This window comes from Camelus bactrianus, unplaced genomic scaffold (assembly GCF_048773025.1).
Source record: "Camelus bactrianus isolate YW-2024 breed Bactrian camel unplaced genomic scaffold, ASM4877302v1 HiC_scaffold_34, whole genome shotgun sequence".
NCBI lineage: Eukaryota > Metazoa > Chordata > Mammalia > Artiodactyla > Camelidae > Camelus > Camelus bactrianus.
In genome coordinates, this window is record NW_027413949.1 from 345033 (window position 1) to 365392 (window position 20360).

General features: G+C 46.3%; 1 long non-coding RNA gene across 1 annotated transcript in view; it reads left to right on the top strand.

The window, feature by feature from the left end:
- Nucleotides 1-5819: 5819 nt before the first annotated feature.
- Nucleotides 5820-20360, top strand: part of LOC141576794 (uncharacterized) — an 80085-nt gene continuing 65544 nt past the window's right edge. Inside the window, exon 1 of the long non-coding RNA XR_012505218.1 lies at nucleotides 5820-6013. This is a non-coding gene — a long non-coding RNA (uncharacterized LOC141576794). The remainder of the gene's footprint in view (nucleotides 6014-20360) is intronic.

Here is a 20360-nt window from a genome sequence, read left to right on the forward strand (position 1 = left end):
TTAGTCTTTCCACATTCACTGTGTCTGGTGAGATTATATGAATCCTGCTTATTTTCAGCCCAGCACTAAGCTTTTTAAAAGGGTCACGTGTTTAAAAGGCTAGTGGACAATTTGTTAGAAGATCAAAATCTTTAGACTTTGGTCCTAGAGTTGAATCTTGGTTACTGGTGAATGAGAATTCCCGTTAAAATTTTAAATTCAGCGATATAAATTTTTAAAAATAGTTAAATATTAGGCAATTTCATTAAACACTATAGAAGTTATTTACTTTTAAGCCTGTCTCCTGGGCAATTTTGCAATGATTCCCTCCCTTTATTGATTCCCTCTTTATCAGAATCCTTGAGAGGTCCCTGTCATCATTGTCAATATCATCATCATCATTACCATCATCATGGAACTGATTCCTCTGGGAGATTCTGGGAAAATAAAGAGCTGGACGGGGTTCTGTGCAGGTCAGTGTGTGCATATACAGTAAGAAGAGTTGTCAGACATTAGATTCAAGATACCCTTTCCATTTAGAGAAGAATGTGGTCATGAAATCCTGATGTGTTGAATGAAGGAAGTGATGGGAACAGGGTAGTCAATGGAAAGGAGGAGGAAGTGAGTGAAGCGGGGAGCATAGAGCCTTGGTTAGGTGATCAGCACATTGGTGAAAATGAGGGGAGTGTGATGGCAGAATCATGTCCCTCCCCGGCCACAGGGTAGCCACCTGTGACATGTTACTGTACATGGCAAAATGCATGACAGATATTTTAGGACAAAAATCTTAGAGGATTTCTGTCTTCTAAATTGTCTATCAGTTAGCGTTTTAAACCCATGATATATTATTAAAGATTAGTGCAGGGGAACAAATAAAAAGGATTCATAAAATCCACCAGACATACTGAATGCAGAAAGGCTAAGGAAGAAAAAGAAAAAGTCATTCATAAGTGCCTTGAACCATAAAATGCTCATGAGAGGAAATGTTACACAGGTGAGTGTCTCAGCCACATCCAAAATGCCTGAATTGGATGGGACAAGGGGATCCTGAGATGAGACAATAGGGTGAGTAGCCTGGATTGTCCAGGTGGGCCGAATGTATTCACAGGGGTCCTTAAAATGGAGGACATTTCCCAGCTGAGTTTAAATTCAGAGGGAGGTGTAGCCATAGAGCAATGTTCAGAAAGGCTGCTGACCATGAAAATGGAGGAAGTCGTGGGGCACAAGCTAAGGAAGGTGGGTTACCTCTGGAAACTGGAAAAAAAAAAAAACAACAACAAGGAAACATTCTCTTCTAGACCCTCTAGAAGGAAGGAAACCTGCTGCTACCTTGAATTTAGCACAGTGAGGACTGTGTTGGATCTCTGACCTCCACAGCCATAAGCTGATAAATCCGTGCTGGTTTAAGCTCTTAAGCTTATGGAAATTTCTTACATTGGTAAGAGGAAAATAACATAGTGAGCCGTATTGTAACGGATTAAAGGTATAGGATGGGGTGTGGAGAGGATTCTGACATTTACACCTAAAAAACAACCAGGTGAAATGGGAAGGTGTTTTAAGGAAGACTTACCTGGCAGGGCTGTTAAGCAGACTGGAGCGAGGGGAGCATTGGAGTTAGAGGAATCAATTAAATCTCTACAAGAAAAATAAGGAATAAAATGTAACAGGGCTTCAGTGATAGTGGATGTAGGAATGGAAATGGGCAGAGAGATATAAATATTACTTTGATATTAGCTACAGGTTTGATGACTGCATGTTGGGGAGACTTAGCCGATGTGTGTACTGAATGTTTGCATCCCCTCAAAATCCGTATGTCGAAACCCCATCTCCCAGGGTGATGGTATTGCGAGGTGGGGCCTTTGGGAGGTGATTTGTAGGATAAAATGAGGTCATGAGAGTAGAGCCCTCATGAATGGGATTAGTGTTCTTATACAAGCCCCCAGAGTGCTTGCTTCTCTCTGCTCTCTGGGATATGAAGATATTGGGAAGACAGCCATCTTCGAGCTGGCAATCCTCTCAAGGATACATTGACCTTGAAAGTCTCAGCCTCCAAACCATAAGGAATATGCTGGTTGTTTAAGCCACCCGACACGCGGTAATTTGTTACAGCATCCCAGACTGACGAAGACAGTGGAGAATGCCTCTGAGTTTGGCACTGATTGCCTGGAGAATGCTGAAACCCAGGGAAGTGGGCAGCACAGACGTTTACTCATTTAATCCTGCCAACACAGTAGGAGATAGAGTCTACATATTCCTCGCTACTTAAAAGGTAAGGAAAAAGAGGCACAAATAATAACAACGACAACAAAAACAACAATAATTTGTACAAGATTCACACAGAACCCCCTGGAGGCAGAGTGAGAATTTATACTCAGGCAGGCTGGCCCAAGAGCCCCTGCTCATAACTAATAAGTCAGATCATCTTGCTTATGTGGATCAGTTTTTTCAACTGTGATATGAGGATACTGTGTCTAGTAACTTATAATTTCAAAATACTTCACTGTAACGGAATCATTAGTCACCGGCCTTACAAACCACAGAAACCTACACATACAAAAATAACTCGTTAGGTCAAGATAACCAATAACGTTTTTAAATATTATACCTGCTGGGCCTTTGCAATAAAATGTCTTTTTATAATTCTGTCTGGCTACAGAATAACTTCATACTACTGCATGCTGCTGGTGGCTCCCATGTTGGACAGCATGGGCCTAGAGATTTTAAATTACTTGCCCAGACTCGCCCAGGAAGCTCGTGGTGGGATCCTAGCTATAGTCTGGGACTTTTCCTTCCTATCCAACAAGTCCCTCATGGAAGTTTAGAAGCTTCTCCTTTGGTGCCCAGCTGTCTCTCCGTACTTATAACATCTTGTCAGGTGTTCCAGCCTGCTCCTGAACATCAGCCAGAACACACTTCTGCTCTATTTTGTCCAGGTAATACCTTCTAGCAACTTCCATTGCCTTCTTGGCATCAGTTCTTACCTGGAAGGGTAGTGGCTAGAGGTGGAAATGTGTCCACATGACAGGTTTTTCATAAACATAGCAGGAGTGTTCAAGAGAATAAAACGTCAGGAAGATGAGAAGAAACAGGTCATTTAATATACCAAATGGGTACTTTCAATGTCTGTGTTTCCGAGTCCAGGCTTGTTCTGCTCGTGCATTACAGGCCAATAAATCAGGAGACCAGGTTTTGGGGCAAGAAATAGCGACTTTAATTTGGAAAGCCAGCTGAGAAATGGTAGAATAATGTCCTGGGGAACCATCACCCCAAGTCAGATTTCAGGCTCTTCTTATATTAAAAATGGGAAGTGGGAATGCTTGGTTGTTGCAAACTTGGTGTATGAATTCTTTGTTGTTAGAATCCTTTGTTCTTGCAGCTCTTCACCTGGGTCACATCCGTGTAAACCTCCAACAAACAAATGTTGTTTTCTATTCTGTAACTTGTTATCTTTATGTGAATAGAAAGTGTTAATATCCTTCAAAGTCAGAGCCTTGAGAATAGGTTCTCCTGTATATTTCAGGCTCTAGGCAACATTGTTTTACAAAAGGTGCAGAACCAACAAGACTAAGCCTAGGAAACAGGGCACAGGGTTAAAGTCAAAGGAACAGATCTAATATGGAGTCAGATTTTTTCTTTCCTATTTCAGTAGTGCCATGGAGAAGGCAGTTTGGGCAGCTTTTCGTAGGGTCCTGGAGGCTTTCTCTCTCAGCCTCTGTGTGCCTCTGTTGAAAAACCTTCAAAGCTATCTGGCCTGCTGGTAAACCACTCCGCCTTTTTTGCCCTGAAGATGTGTTCTGTTTATAACTGATCTCTACTTCTTGGAAAACAACTCAATAAAAACTCAGTTGGTTTTCCACCAGCCATGGGCAGGGGTGAGGAATAGCACTTTATTATTTTATAAAAAAAAAATAAAAGAAGTCTTAAAACAGCACTGGGCACATAGGAGAGAGTCAATAATTGCTTCCTGGCTTAAATCAAAATTGATAACTCAGTGATTCCATGGCTGCTGTATTGCTGAGCTTGCTAATCCTTTGCTCCATTACACATTTTTTAACTGAAAAAGAAATACATGCATGTGGTTAAATAAATTCAAACAGAGCACAAAATTACACAAGTGAAAGAAGTTTTCCCTCATCCTCTCTTCTTTCAGCCCTCCCTGGAGATGACAATGTTTACAATCCTTTGTGTGTTTTCCAGATATGCTATGCACATTCCGACCTATGTATGTAAATTCCTTTAAAGTATTACTTATTTTTAACTTAAAGGGATTTAAATCCTCAAGTGTCTTCTGCCCTGGTAATAGAAAAGAACAAATCTGACTCCATAATAGATCTGTTCCTTTGACTTTAACCCTGTGCTCTGTCTCCTAGGCTTCATCTTGCTTGTAAAACAATGTTGCCTAGAGCCTAAAATATACAGAAGAGCCTATTTTGAAGGCTCTGACCTTTAAGGATATTTAACACTTTTCCATTCATATAAAGATAAGAATTTACATAATAGAAAATAACGTTTGTTTTGTTGGAGGTTTACAGGGATCTGACCCAGGCAGATAGCTGCAAGAACAAAGGATTCTAACAACAAAGAATTCCTATATCAAGAAGATTGCAAAAACCAAGCTCGTAGGAAAGGAGCCTGAATTCTGACTTTGGAGATGATTTTCCAGGACATTAGTTTGCCATCTAGGTCTACAGAAAGTTGCTATTCCATGCCCCAACACCTGGTCTCCCAACTTACTGGCCTGTCCTGCACTAAGGAGAATGAATTTAGACTCAGTAACATTCCTATCTTCCTAGCAAGCTGGGCACTGGAATTGAGGGCAGCTATCCCACACCCAGGGACATACTGTGTGCCCTTGATGGTTCCCCGAGGGTGGGGTGTGGTTTACTCAGGAAGGATGGGGACTATGCACCAAAACTCAGGCAGTATGCTCCTTTTGGGATCTGACCTTGTACCTCCCGCTCCCCGCCAGTACAACACCTGGGACAGTGGAGGTAAAGCAGAGATCTTGCCTGCCTGTGTCCCAGCGTGTAAAAGGGGAATAGGTACACTTTACAAGGTAGTTCTGAGCAACAACACCTGCGGGTGCTTGGTTCCCAGAGCAAAAGGAAACCCAGCTCCACTTTGGGGCAACGGGTGTGATCCCCGTAGGGGTCCTGCAGAGGCCTTGGGTGGAGGGCTGGACCAGGGAGGTAAAATATGAGCTGCGGGCCTTGAAGGGTTAGAGAAGTGTGCAGAGGCAGAACTGCTGCCTCCTTCAGGATGCCCCCATCGTTAAAACTATTTCTCTCCATCTCTGCTACTCTCCTCCAACCTCCAGATCCCTGCCTTCTCTCTGCTCCTCCTGTCCATGTCTCTCCCCCCACTTTTCCCCTTCTCCCCTCCTCCTCCCATCTTCTCCGTCCCTCGCTTCCCCACCTTCTCTCGCAGAACCCAGAGAGGATCGCTGGCCCTCCTGCGCATGCGCAGTTGGTGCCAGCTGGAACGAGGGTTGGAAGCTCCAGCTCAGAGCATGGGATCGGCCCCAAATTCTGCTCAGCTCTTTCGCCTGGTAGGACTTTTTCTCCTGCCCCGGCGCCACGGCCACAGCTGTCCAGGGCCAGGTGTGCACATGCCGCCTCTCGCCCCAGCCGGGCTCCCCTGAGTCCGCGGCTGTAATCCCTTTCCCCTCTCCCGCCCGCGAGTCCTCTCCTCCCGGGCTGCCTCTCCTCGGCCGCCGGCCCGTCCCCGCCCCTGGGCGGGCTGTGTCCCGGGCGGGCGGGGTCTGCGGACACGGATGGGGGCGGGCGGCTGGGGCTGGGGCTGGCCTCCGAGCGGGGCTACTGCCCGCGTTCCCCCCGGCTTTCCCTGCCCCGCGACCCCGGGGCTGCCCTCGTCTCCCTTCCCCTCTCCCTGGGGGCCAGCTCAGTGTTGTGGGCGCTCCTCCCCGGGCTGAGAGCCTCCGGCTGTGAACCCCAGCTTCTGCTGGTGGAGTCGGGAAAAGGGAGCGTCAGTCCTGAGGGAGTTTCCGTCTCCTCCCTCAGTGTTTCTGCCCCAGGTAAGTACCTTGAACACTTTCACGTGTTATGATGGCGGTGCTTGATGATGTCACTGTTTTTATAGTGATAGGGATTACAGTGTTGAAAGCAAGGCTTGGTTCAGTTAAAAATGAGCTGAAGGCATGAGGCTGCGACATCCTCCATCTTTCCCTCTCCCAGGGTGAAACGTGTGACCGTCGATCTTAAAAAGATAGTTACAGTCCCTAACTAGCCCAGCCCAGCTAGGGTGTGTTAACAGGAACAGCACCACCAGAGGCGTTGGAGACTCAGGGACATTGCAGTCCTAAAGAGCTCCTGGCAAAATTTGGTTTGTTTTGGTTTTTTGGTTCTTCTTAAATTGTGGGGCAGACTAGTTGTATAGAGGGAATAATAATTGTCAAGAAATATTTATTCATTTAACGTCTTTATTGTGATATTGTTCACACACCATGAAGTCCACCCACTTAAATGCTACAATTCAGCAGCTTTAGCATATTCACAGTGGTGCAACCATTAATATTCCAGAACGTTTTCATCACTTCAGAAAGACCAGTGGAAATGATTGACCTATCCACCCCTTCCCAGTGCTGGTTCTAAAGAAGATTCTTGGTTGTTCCTGACCATAAATTATCTTGTTACCCATAAAAACTCTGGTAGGAAATCTAAACAGTATTGTATTGAATCAGTCTATCAAAGCAAGAAGAATTAATGTCTTTATGGCATAAATTTCTTCTACCCATGAATATATCTCGGACCCTATATTTTCATATTTCCAGAGCCTGGCCCATGGGAAGTCCTCATTAATTGTTGGGTTTGTGAATGATGAGATTCTATACATCGTTAGTTGCAAACTGAAGCCTTTCACAGAAGAGAAAATAAACTCAATGAAGCCAAGTGACTCTCTGATGGTCAGAAAGAGTGACAGCCAGTGCTGGAGTGATCCAGTGGACTTGGTGTTTGTAACCAGAATTCTCCAGCACCTACAGCTAAGGGGATCAGAGTATTCTTTTATTTTTTCTAAATGGCGTTGCTTTTATTTTTACTTATTTTTTAAAAATATTTTTTATTGAAGTGTAGTCAATTTAGAATGTTAGTTTCAGATGTACAGCAGAGATTCAGTTATAAACATATGCATATGTATCTATATATCTTTTAGTTTGTTTTTAGTACAACTCATTACAAGAAATTGAATATAGTTCCCTGTGCTATATAGTAGGTCCTTGTCATTTATTTTATATTTATTAACGTGTATCTGTTAATCCCCCTTTTCCTGCCTGCTAACCACAGTTTGCTTTCTATGTCCATGAGTCTATTTCTAGCAGCACCGTTTTTGCTAGTAATATATGCTGGTTGGCTGCTTTCAGTTTCAGTAATTCCACCTTATCTGTGGGCATTTTCCTTCTGGTGGGCCTGTGTGTGGTTTGCTCACGTGATATAAGAGTTGTGTATTTGGGAGAACCCCAGGCCTCGTGTAGTGCTTGGTACAGAGTGCCCACTGAGCTGATGCTTGAACTGGGAAAAAAAACAAAGTAAATGTTGGAATTTCCACTATGGTTGAGACTTCCAGGTTTCTATAACCTGTTTATCCCACATTAATGTTGGCTGCACACATACTGGGTAATTTGGTGGAACTTCATGGTATGATGGTGTAGAGACGGGGCCTTGTATGCTTCTTCTCTTTCCGTTTTCTAAGACTCATTCTCCTGGGCCTTCCAGATCCTCCCCCAGAAGTGCCCAATGCTGGCTTGGTGCTGCGCTGAGGCAATATTTGTTAATAAGGCCTTTTCCTCATCTCTTCTGAGCCTCCGTTTCCTTCTCTGCACAATGAAGACTTAGACTAGAAAAGTGCTTTTCAGTTTCTTTTAAGCCATGTTTCCTTTGAGAAACAGAAAATACAAATCTCTCCTCCCATTCAACATATAGATTTTGACACATCCAAAATGTGACATAGCTCTTTGTGGAAAATTGAAGTGATTGTGATTCCAGGTGGCACACAAAAGAGTCTTCAGAGATTTATTGCAGGGAGAGGGCAGGAAAGGGGCAGTATATCCCACTTTCTAGTGTGAGCACTGGAACAGGGGCTTGGGTTTAAATACGGTGTCCGACGTGGCCTCTCTCTCATCTTTTTTTTTTTTTTTGCCTCTCTCTAATCTTGCACAATGTGATAAACCTCTCTCCCTCAGTTTCTTAATGCGTCAAGTTGGGGTGATAATAATTTAAGTGTTTTGTGAAACATTATACACATAAGAAATTTGTTTCTCAGTAGAAACAAATTCTGCGAGGTAATAAGGGATTTCTTTAAAAAAAAAAAAAATCTTGTCCACAGCACTCTGTCTTGTGTCTATTCTGAAGTTCCTTGAGGGTGAGTGTTGGGTCTAAACTCCATCGTGGGACAGGTGGCCCATGGGTCTGTGTGCCGCAGATTGCCCCCTCCTCCTCAGTCCTCTTCCTCTCAGTCCAGGATGAAGTTCCCTAGTAGATTTACACAGAGATCTTGTGGAAATGGCTTTTCATTTTATTGTTTCACGAAGAAGGGCTGCCATCATGATCTCTGTAGTCAGGTTTTGGTGGCCTGAAGGCTATGCAATTACGTTTTTCTATTTAATATAAAGAAAAAAATTACAAGTACAAAATTAGTCCTACGGTGGTGGCAGGGGTTCTTGAAAGTGGGGACCATTAGCTTTGTTAGTTTCAGGTGCAGGGGCCTCTGGCCATGAGGACACATCATCGTGCTCCGAAGTTGGAGGGACCAGTGGGCTCAGTGGGAATGTTTACTGAGTGTATCTCATGGGCTGGGCATTGACCTATTTGTACTGTGTGTTCCTTATTTGAGACAGTGAGCACGTTTAACCTCAATAGCCTCTTTAATAAATTAGACTTTTTAATTTTGAGATAATGTAGATTCCCATGTAGTTGTAAGAGATAATATGGAGAGGGCCTATGGACTTTTTGCCCAAATTTCTTTAAAGGTTCCATCTTGCAAAGTTGGGATACAATTCAGTAATGACTCTCTAACCCTTTGAGGTTTGTGTTATTGCCCTCATTTCTATTCATGATTAAACTGGGGTTAAGAGGAGAACACAGGCCTGCCCAGGTCACCCATGGTTAGTGTAGTGTCGGGTGAAACGTGGGCTTGGAATTTCCAGGCAGTACCAACATGATGCTCTGTGGCAGGGAGCAGCATTCACTTTGCTTGTTTATTCATTCATTCAACAAGCATTTATTGAGTAAACTCTGTGGGTCAGATGTTATCATAGGTTTATCTGATTCTTCAGCACTATGGAGAATCCGGTAATGTTTCCTTCTTTTTTTAATCTGAGAAAATTAGCTCTGAGAGGTTATAAACCCCCCAAAGGAAATATAGCTGATAAATGAGGGATAGTAAATTTGTACATTTCCTTCTTTTTATGCAGGTGGTAACCTAGGCATTTTACATTTGTAAAGTTCCATAATCCAGATATATTCTTGTAAGGCAAGGATTTTTTTTTAATTGAAGTATACTCATGTTTACAACGTTGTGTCAATTGCAAGGTGTTTATTTTTTCTTGAATTTGGAATTCAAAAAATATTTTTTGAGGGGGGTAAATAGGTTAATTTATTTGTTTCATTTTTTTTAAAATGAGGTACTGAGGATTCAACCCAGGACCTCATACATGCTAAGCATGTGTTCTACCACTGAACTGTACTCTCCTCCCCAAAGCAAGTTTTCTTATCAAGTATTCTGCAGCTTAGGAGTTCAAATAAATTGGAGTTGAAATCCAGGTCTTTTGATCCTACTGTGTTTCTTTGCATTATATCCTGCTGAGGGGTGTGGAAGCAGTTCCTTTATTCATTCCTTTATTCAGCAGTTTTGAGCATTGACTTTGCATCAGGGCCTGGCTAGGTGCTTGGAAACAGAAAACAAGAAATGACCCTTTTCTGCAGAGGGTGGAAGCCTAGACCAAAAGCTGCGTAATGTGATCCGAGCTGCGGTAGCCATGTGCAGACGCTGAGGACAAACTGTACCCACGGCTTTGCTTGGGCTTCCCCTGCCTTCTGACTGGTACACACCAGGTCACCGCAACCCAGTGAGGCCCGCAGCACAGTATGTACCTCGGTCTCCTCTTCCCTCTCGTCAGGGCCTGCAACATGAACATCCCTGACTACGTGCAGTGTGCTTAGGACCACCAGACTCTCCCCGTGGTGGTCCAACCCGTGGGGATCATCTCAGAGGAGAATTTCTTTTGCATCTATAAGCGAATCTCCTTGGTGAGGCAGATCATCCCTTGCGGCTCGCAGTGGGCACTCTGTATCCACTAGAGTCACCACTATGCGCCCGAGAATGGGTGGAGCGACTTCCAGACCCACCGCAAGGTCGTGGGCCTTGTCATCATTACCGACTGCCTCTTGGCCAAGACCTTAGAGAAGCTCCACGTGCAGAGGAGCTGTATGGCACCACGCTCTATGACTCTCGGCTCTTTGTCTTTGTGCTGCATGGGGAGGTGGCCGAGCAGCCGCGCACCGACCTGGCCTTCAATTTACGAGGACTGCAGGGTGGTGGAGAAGAGGATCGAGGACTTCACTGAGTCTCTCTTCATCATGCTCAAGTCCAAGTGGCTGGACTGTGCATCCGACAAGACTGGGGATAAGATCCTCCTTCTCTACATCCTGTTTGAGAAGGAGGACTTTGTGGGATTGGACACAGAGAGCAGGAAATTCTACCTGGATGCCCGGACACCCTGGCTGTGTGAAGGGTTGCTTCCCTACATCCAGAAAGGGATCAGCAAGGAGGAGGGCTGTCTTGTAGCCAAGGCGTGAGGGAGGTGAAACCCGCCGGTTTTCAGACGTTTAAAAGTGAATCCGCATTTGTTTCAGAGAGATTCTTTTAGGGTTATTATGGACACTTACTCCCGCTTTTCAGCCAATTCCCCTGGTGTGACCCCTGGAGTTGCTGTCCAATAGAGTAGCCAAAGCCACTGATGCTAGGAGAGCTGGGGAGGAGGCTGCTCTGAGCTGAGATGTGCTGTAGGTCAAATGCACATCAGACGCTGAGACTTGTCTAGTAAAAAGAATGTAAACTATGTTGTTTCTTTCTTTATTGATTACATGTCAAAATGATAGTATTTTACATACTGTAGAATAAGTAAGATATGTTCTTAAAATCAGTTTCTAGGGTTTTTTTTGGGGGGGTTACATTTTTAAATGTGGCAACTGGGAAACTTTCTTTACATGGCTGTCATTTCATTCCTGTTGGACAGCATGTCCTGGGACAGTCTCATTCCTTTGCTTATAGATGTCATGCTGAATCCTGACACGCAGAATGAGGTGCTGGTTGAGCTGGGAGTGGAGCCAGTATCTCCTGCCTCCCAGGTCCAGCACCTGCACGGCTCAGGCCCTCTCTCCCTGCCTGACAACCACCATGCCAATTTAGGACAACAGAAACACTGCCAGGGGCTTCCAAATGAGCTCCTTACGCAGGGAAAGGCATGTCACGGAGCATGGGGCACAGCAGGGAAAGATTCGTCCTCACTTTGTCCCTGTGATTAGGTCAACGGACCCACTTTGCCTTGGAAGTGCAGACGAGCTCTTCTGGGCTGCCTACCCCCCCACATTCTGCTCTGTTTCCCTGTGTATCTATCGAGATGTCCCTTGGGCAGAAGAAGGTGAGATGCCTTTGCCGAGAGGTGGTCCCCCTTTGCTGGGGAGAGTGTGGGAATCTGTGCCCCCCCGACCTACGGCCTCGGGCCTTGAGTCTGGAGAGGGCTCATGGCGGTCCCACAGGTGACGGTCGGAGGGCCTGGCACGTGCTGCCGGGCCTGAAGTGGAGGAGGTTTTCTGCGATTCTCTGTGAGTCTAAAATCAGATTCTACTTTCTGGTTGTTGGTAAGTTAGAGGAGAAGATGCCAGAGAATTGATAAAAAGAAAGTCCAGACCAGTCCTGTGAGTGACAGGCACAGGGGACCCGAGTCCCACCTGCTTGTGGTGCCTGGCGGGCTCTGGATGAATTTTCACTTCCTCCCCGGACATACCTCTATATCTTAAGGAAGGGGCGAGGCATGTCGTGGCCATGACCAGGACTTGTCCTCACAGGGCCCCGTGATCTACACTGCTTTCTCCCCTTCTGCTTCTTGTAGATGAGCTGGCAGATGTATTGGCCTGGGCAAAGCTGAGGACACAGATGCCAGCACCGTGCCACTCCCAGGCTGGCTCCATTCCCGTCACCTGTCACCTCCTGCTGAGTCCCCAGGCGTCAGTCAATGTCGGTACATCGGTGCAACGTAAGCAGGGACCAACATCTCCCCCTGGACAAAATGGTGAGTGAGCAGTGGAAGCCTAGAGCCCTGCCCCAGCCCCCGGACCAGTGCCTCTTCTTTTGTCACAGGAGGCACTGGTGACATGTTTGCTCAGCAACTGCTTGGCTCTGAGTCTGCAGACCCACCAGAGAATGCCAGCTTGTTTTTGCCTTTTGAAGTCTGTCCTTGGTATTTGGCGGAGTAGCTGGTTGTGTGCTTAGCCCATAGTGGTTGACACTGTCACCATTGTTTACCCAGAACCTTGTGTACAAGGCATGGCTCCCGGCATCAAAATACAGCAGCGCATTAATCCTCCCTCCTGGTGGGTCTGTCTGTTTTGGTACCGTAAGGGCTCAGCCAGCATCTGAACGTCAGTGAGATAACGCGGCCTGTGAGCTCGGGTCAAGTAAGTTCTCCTCCAGTCACTTTTACTCCATTGTTGCTTTTACTATTACACAGTCATTACTTTTTTAAACAATGCTTTGGTGCAGGAACAGAGCCTAATTCTCTCCTGTTACTCTTGGTGGGAGTGAGTAAAATTGTCCAGCTTGAAATGCGACCACATTTTGTAGCTCAAAAGTTGTTTACACGCATCTAGGTGAAGTTTAGGTTTGGGGCGCTGACCACGTTGGGGTCCCCCGGCAGCGCCGCTCGCTTCAGGCCCCTGCCTTCCCTGGAACAATAGGTGAGGGTGGGTCTCACCGTCCCCTCGTCCCTGTCCTCACCAAACTCACCTAAATTCTTGTAATTGCTCTCAGTTATTTTTGTTCTCATGTGTTTCTAATTTTCGCTGTTCCTCTTTTCCTTTTTCTATTTCCCTTTCTATCTTGTACCGCCCTGTGAGCATGTTGTTGCGTCTGAAAAGTGGACTGTGCACACCCTGCATTGGAAATAGCGAGATTGTCCTCCGTGCTGTCCCCATAGCTTTAAAAAGCAAAAACTTAATAGTTGCCTTGATCCATATATTATCCCAGTCATTTTTTTATTTTCTAGATTTTTGGAATTTTTGCTTTGTTAGCACATCACCCACTGGTGTTTGATACCTGTTAAAATCCTTGCTTTGAGGAACCAGTTTGGTCCTCCTTATGTTTGGTGACAAATGCGCCCTTATTAAATTTGTTTGATTGTTTTGAAGAAGTGAGATGTGAATTGATTTAGGCGGCTGCTGAGGGATTTTTTTCAAGGAGTATTTAAACTTGGAATGTCAAAATCTGCAGCATCTTCCTTGATTCTGGCTTTTAGACAAACGTGCTTGGCACGCGGCTCAGGGCTGTCGCTGTGTGACGTGCGTGACGGAGCTTCCTGGCCGGCGGTCACTGGTGAGAAAGTGGCAGTCTCGGGGGTGAGCAGCTGCAGGGGATGCTGTTGGAAGAAGCAGTCACCGGTTTTTTGTTTTTTGTTTTTTCATTCACCTTCCCGGTGCCATGTACTTAACTTTGCCTTCATAGAGAGGCAGGAGCGGGTCTAAACTCCATGCCACTCTTATTTTCCCTTTACGAGGCTGGTTTTTCTGAGTATCAGAACAACATGGCCTTCTCCTAAGTAGCTGGCTCACTTGGATCTGGTGGACACAGGGACCGCTAAAGGGGACTGTAGCTTCCTCTCTGCTCCAGCCAGTGGGCATTCAGAGCCGGGTCTGTGGTTTGCTCCAGCAGCCATGCAGTCCTCCCTGCACCAGCCTTTACTATTAACCCATGATGGCAGTAAATAACTGACTCCGTGTCTGTTGCAGCTGACGTCCACCACTGACGGCCGTGTCGTTAGTTTGCGGTAGTGAGTCTCCAACACCCTATTCAGCTATGAAGTGACCTTGCAATCTCACCCACACCCTGGTTCATCTCACCCGGGGGAAGGGTTTGGCCACCACCGTCATGCTGGCCATGAGACTTTGTTTCTCCTTTCATGCCCTGGTCCAATTGTGGACACTTCATCCTTCACTGACTTGGTCTCGCTTGAGACAGGCCAGACGTTCTGAAAGAGCCCATCACATTCTGGGGGGGAACAGATCACAAGAATCGCAAGTAGGAGTCTAGGCTCTCTGGGTTGGCAAATGCAGGCTGGGATCTGTGAAGGCTGGGCTGTGCCCTGAACACAGGCCTTTCCCGTGGCTCCCGAGAGCCCAGGGGTCGGAGTGAGAACAGCCTTGCCTGGGTTCCCCCATCCTCATCTGCTCACTGGCAGGTGTGTCTGCTAACTAGGAACTCCCCCAAACTTCGGGACCTTCAAAGTTCAGACCACAAGAGAACCTTGAGTCCCTTCTCCTGGGCCTCCTTTGTGAGAATCCAGTGCCTTCTGAGGTGACCAGAGGCAGGAGATGCCTCCCCCTCCAGGGAGCTCTCTTCGGAGGACTGTGATGCACTGCACCTTGCTGTCAGCTTGTGGGGTTCCATCCGTGGTCCTTGCAGAACCAGACTTGAGACTGGCTAAGCAATAGAAATGACAAGACTGATTCCAGGGCAGGGCCGGGGGGAGGAACAGGGGAAATTGAATGTGACCTCAAACACCTAGGTGGGTTCTGGGTCTGTTACTAAAATCTGGAGCCTGGGAGGTACCTGCCAGGAATCGAACTCTAGAGTAAATTGTGGACATGAGGCATTTTTAAGATTCCATTTGTCATCCAAGTTAGGACTTCAAAGAGGCACTCGGTTCTATGGCCCCGGGGCTCAAGTGAAGGAGCCGGACTAGAGATACACGTTGGGAGTCGTCATTCTTAGCTGGTGTTCACAGCCGTGCAGGTGGATGAGCTCATCTCGAGAGGTGCAGACTGAGGCTGAGGCGGGTCAGGGCTGTGCCTGTGTTGGAGGAAAGCCCAGACCATGCAGCTTTGGCGTGTCACTCAGTGGCATTTGGGATTTTCAGAGCAATGGCATTTATCCTTAAGGGTCTTGGGGGTGGGCAGGGCCACCCAGGAAGAAATCTGAATGGAGGGTTGTGGCCACGCGTGCGCGTCTGGGGATGATGCAGAGGCTGCATGTTCCAGGAGGGGAACCTCCTCGGAAGATTGAGTCGGAGTGAGGAGTGTTGAGAAGGTAGTCACACTCACCTGTGAGGGAGGGACAGAAGCCTAGGGAGTCTCCACCTAGCGGACTCTCTTTCCCACGAACAAAATGCCAGCAGTCAGAAGATTTGAGGTGAGAAGGAGCCAAAGTGGAGAATGGTGGTTGGACAGTTCTGGAATAGTCTCCCTGCAAAATAGAGTTTAAAAAACCCAGACTCTTAAGAACATTGATAGTGACATTGGAGGAGATAGTTCTTTTTCTGGCCTCCTAAGGGTAAGACATGTATCCGGGGATACACAGAAGAATCGGGCATTCTGGTCCGGGGCTTGACCCTTACCAGTGGGAACAGGGCAAGTTTAAAGGGGGAGAAGGGCAGCAGAGGGAAACTAGCCAGGTCTCGTGTCAGGTAGCAGTCGGCCTCACTACTTGCGTGTTGCATTCACATCCGTGCCTCCCAGGTGGGCGGTGGCAGCCCACTTTTGCAGATTGGGAAGCCTTCTCAGAGGGGTTAAGGAATTGGTCAATTTCGCGGCTAGTAAATGCTGTAGCAGGATTCAAGCAGGGCCTTGTCAGACTTCAAGGGCATGTTCTCTCTACTAATTCCGGTACCTCCCTGTTGTACCTGGATTGGTGAATTGGGTCAGTATTGGAGCCTTTCACAAAAAGTACGATTTAAGTGCCTCAGGACTCTTTCCCAAAGCTCAGTGTTCTTTAATGGTTCAGAAGCACCGCAGTGCTTTTCGCCCCACAGAGGTAAGGTCTTACTCTTTTGACGATGACGTGGTTGCAAATGACGTACAGGTGCAAAACCAGACTTAGCAGCTTCTGAAGGGAAACTCTCCAGTTCTTCCTTGATAGGCTTTCTTCCACGGGATGTAACCTGCTGCAGCGTAGGTCTGAGCTTTCTGTATGGAGTGAGGGTTTGATATCCAAAGTTAGCAAATAAGGGTCAGATGGAGAAAATCGACGTTAACAATTTATTTTGGGGTTTCATTAGACAAGATGCACTATCGCTTAATGGCCCATATAACGTATGTAATTGAGTACAGAACATTGCATTCCTTACTTTCTAATGAGAGCTGTCTTGCATCATAAGGTTGTCTGCTTTGGAACTTCAGCTCAGCCAGTAGGGCACCTGTCAGTGTGTTGGTGTGATTGCATTTACACAGTGCATGTAATCTGGGCTTCCTCTGCCCCAAACACTCCAGTGCAGAATCATAGGCTGTAGCCATCACTTAGTTATACAAATACTTCTACAACTATATGATACAAAAAAGAAAAAAAAAACAAAGAGAGAGAGAGAGAGAGATTGCCTTTATCAAATTTCCTTTGATTTTAACTGCAAACTGTTGTTGAGCAGCTCTGGTTTCCTTTGGATATGAATATGTACATTTCTTTGCATGTAACTTGGATTTTAGACTAGAACACCAACCTCTTGCTTTCCATGAGCCACAAAAATCATAGCCAAATGACATACGTATTAAACATTTTATTCTTTTCTTCTGAGACAGAATCCTTGAATCTGGGACTTGGGCTGTGATTTTGCTTTTTGCTCTTCCCACCCCTCTTATCGTCTCACTCCTTTTTCCCACGTGGCCTCCAAGAGGTCATGGTCTCAGAGGAGCAGGTGGACAAACACCAGTTGGTCGCCAAGCAGTCCTGCTGTAGAGGGAGCCCAGCCAAGAGCTAAAGGACATCATCAGAGAGGGCTTCCTTGAAGAAATGTGCTCTACATTCAGTTATGAGGACAGAGTAAGAGTCAGCCAGGAGAAGGAATCAAGAGGGTGACTCAGGTTGCAGGAGCAGCCCGGGTAGAGGCCTGGAGGCTTGTGGGGTGGGGACTCGGGGAGAGTGCACTGTGTGGTCCAGGGTGGAGGGTGCCCCTGCTTGGGAGGACACTGGAGTGGGCCTAGGGATGGAGGGCTTAGGAGGAGCTTGGTTTTTTACTAGAACTGACACAGAAGAGGCAGTGAAGGGTGTCAGCAGAAAGTGACCCTCAGGAGAGGTACTCCTGGTTTTGCTTCTGATGTTCTACAGAAAGAAGTGGTCGGGGTGGGCGAGAGCAGCTCTGCCCGTCCCTTTGAGACCCACCCCTTCATTCATTTATTCATAACACATGCAATTCTGAGTGTCCAGGGGAGAGAGGGTGGACTCACAGTAGTTAGCAAAATGTATTGCTTCTTGAGAGTTTAGCATTGTCAGAAGTTGTCTTAGCGTAGAATGTTCTAGGAACACAGCAGGGGCACCTAACCCAAAGTGTAGAGGTTCGAGGGAAGGAAGTCTCCCTTGACAAACAGTCAAAATGGGCTTGGAGGCAAGTGGGAAGTAGCAGCAGGTCAGGGGGCGCCTGAGGTCACTGGGGACCTGGGTACTGAGGTGAGGCTGGGCGAGCAGCGTCGGGGGTGGGGCTAGAACTCTACCAGGGAGCCTCTGAAGGGTTTGAAGTGGGGGTGATGTAATCAAATTTGTGCTTTGGGAAGGCTGTCCTGGCTCCGTGTGTGTGTGTGTGTGTGTGTGTGTGTGTGTGTGTGTGTGTGTGTGTGTGTGTTTGTGTGTGTGTGTGTGAAGCAGGGAAGAGGGGGAGAGTGCCACCAACTGGGAGGGTCATTAGAAGACCATTGACAGGCTGGGGGGCCACCAGTGGGAGAGGGGCGTCGGGGCTGCTTGGGGACGGCAGGGGCAGTGTGAATGCCGGATTTCCTCATGGGGAGAGCTTATTAACGGGGACCCCCTAGCGGCACCTTGTGGCTGGAAGAAAACAGATGCAACCAGGTGGACTTTTCTCTTCTTCCCTGCATTGTGTGATGATCTTAGCTCAGCCAACATTTGGAAGAGAAGAGCTAAGTTTCAGGGTAGCACAGGACATTGTTGAGCTCGTTCGAGTGAGATCTGATAGGATTTAGTCTTGTGTTGAGATCTGCATGTTCACTTAGCTAGAAACGTCCCGTCTTTTGGATTTCTGTAGGGGTATTTATTCTTGATAAAGATTGCTTTCTTGGTGAGAGGAAATTTAATACAGCTGCTGTGTTTCTCAAAAAAAATCTTATCTTTTAAGAAATTTAATATTCAAAAGAATAGCAAAATTTAAAACTGATAAAGTAAGGCTTTGGTGTAGTTTCTTTGGTTTCTGAGTTAATGTAGAGTTAGAGCCTTTGCATTACTTAAATAGCACATTCTTGTCAGTATTTAAAGAGCTGTTAGTGAGAGCCCCAGGACCCACTTCTCAAAGCATCATTAAATCTTGCTCTGAAATAGTGAAGTCATAAAGGTCTTGTTGGCAGAAGCCAAATAGTTGGTTTATAATTTGCAGCATAGCACCCTTTATAAAATAATAATAGGTTCAAAATTAAGAAAGTGGAAAATAATTGATTTTTTTAAAGCTGAAACATAATCTTTCTTGTGTTAATGTTGCAACTGGAAATTTCGAAAAGAAAAATCCTACTGTAATATCATCTACGTGGAATACATATATGTCTATAACGTTTGCAATGTAACTGCGCAGTGGTTTTTGAAGTCAGGACCATTCCAGCTGAGTTACTGGCAGTGATGGTTGCTGGTTTTGAATGGAAGACCCTAAATTTGCCTTCTTAGCTTTATTCTTTTCTTTTCTGTTCTCTCTCTCTGTTTTTTTTTTTTTTCTTTTGTAGTGAGAGGGCTCAGTAGTGCTTTGCCAGCATGATTTTGGGGCAATTTGGGGGCAGATATCGTGCACAAGCAGTGAGATATTTCCATGCATTTTACTTTCCTGACATCACCATGGAACATGTGGGGGTTTGTGCCTGCAGGCCGGGATGCTGCAGGACTCCCTGGTCCATCACCTTTATGTCTTGGAGCTGCTCCAGTCAGTGAATGACTTTCTGTGGCTTGGAGGTAAGGTGATCTGATGCAGATGATCAGATGTGTAACTAAGTACTGTTACTTGAAATAGAAAACCTATCAAAAATGGCTCTAAAATACAGGATGAGGGAGGAGAATTGGCTGAGCTGCTTGCATGGGGAATATTCTCAGGTTACTCCCTCATTGTGTCTCCTGTCACTCCCCCCCCCAGCCCTGCACGGCAGTCATCGTGAAGCAAGCATGCACTTTCTCAGAAACGCGCTGAATTTCTTTGTGCCTCTGTTTGTTGGCTTTTTTTTTTTTTGAAAGCACATCTTGCCCTTTGCTTAAATGCCATCCCTGCCTAGTCACCTCTTACACTCATTCGTCTGGAGCTCGTCCATACATAGCTGCTGAATGGATGAACAGAATGTAGTATCTCCATGTTGTGGAACATTATTCAGACGTAAAAGTGAATAAAAAAGAAAAAATAAATATAGGGGAATATGAAAAAGGCCACCTGCTCTGGGAAGTCCACACTGACTGCTCAACCCGCACTTTTCCCTTTGAAACCCAATCACTTATGCTCCTCTCTACTCTTTTTGATAGTACTTACCACCTTCTAATAAACTTTAACACTTTCAAAAAAAAAAAAAAGAGAGATGCTGATACCACTTCAACCTGGACGAGCCTTGATAACAGCACGTTAAGTGAAAGGAACCAGACACTAACGGCCACATATTGTTGAATTCAGTGATCTGAAATGCCCAGAATAGGCACATGCAGAGGCAGAGGGCAGGTGATGGTTGCAAGGGGTTGGGTGGAGGGGGGTTGGGGAGTGATTGCTAGTGGCAGGGGTGTTCTTCTAGGATGATGAAGTGTTCTGGAAATAGATGGTGGTGAGGGCTGCACAACCGTGAGTGTGCAGAAGACTGCTGAGCGCTGTCTCTGGGAGTGCCTGTGGTTGGGGGCGGCTTTATTTTGTTCTCATCCGTGAAGAGTCATCTTGTGCTGAGGCCATTCTACTCCTATGAGTGGTGAGGGTCAGAGACTTTGCAGAGTCATGTGTTATTTTCCCACATGCTGAGTGTAGGCAAAAAAGGTTTAAGCCTGAGAAAGTGCTCCATCTGCAGAAACGTCTTTTAGTTTTGCATGGTGTAAAATTCTTGAGAGCTTTTTAATCGTTGAGGACAGCCTGTGGGTGGGAAACAGCCCGTGAATCCTGGGTGAGTCCCGGAAGAGCTGCGCTTCCCTCCCTGACACGGGTGGGGATTTCAACC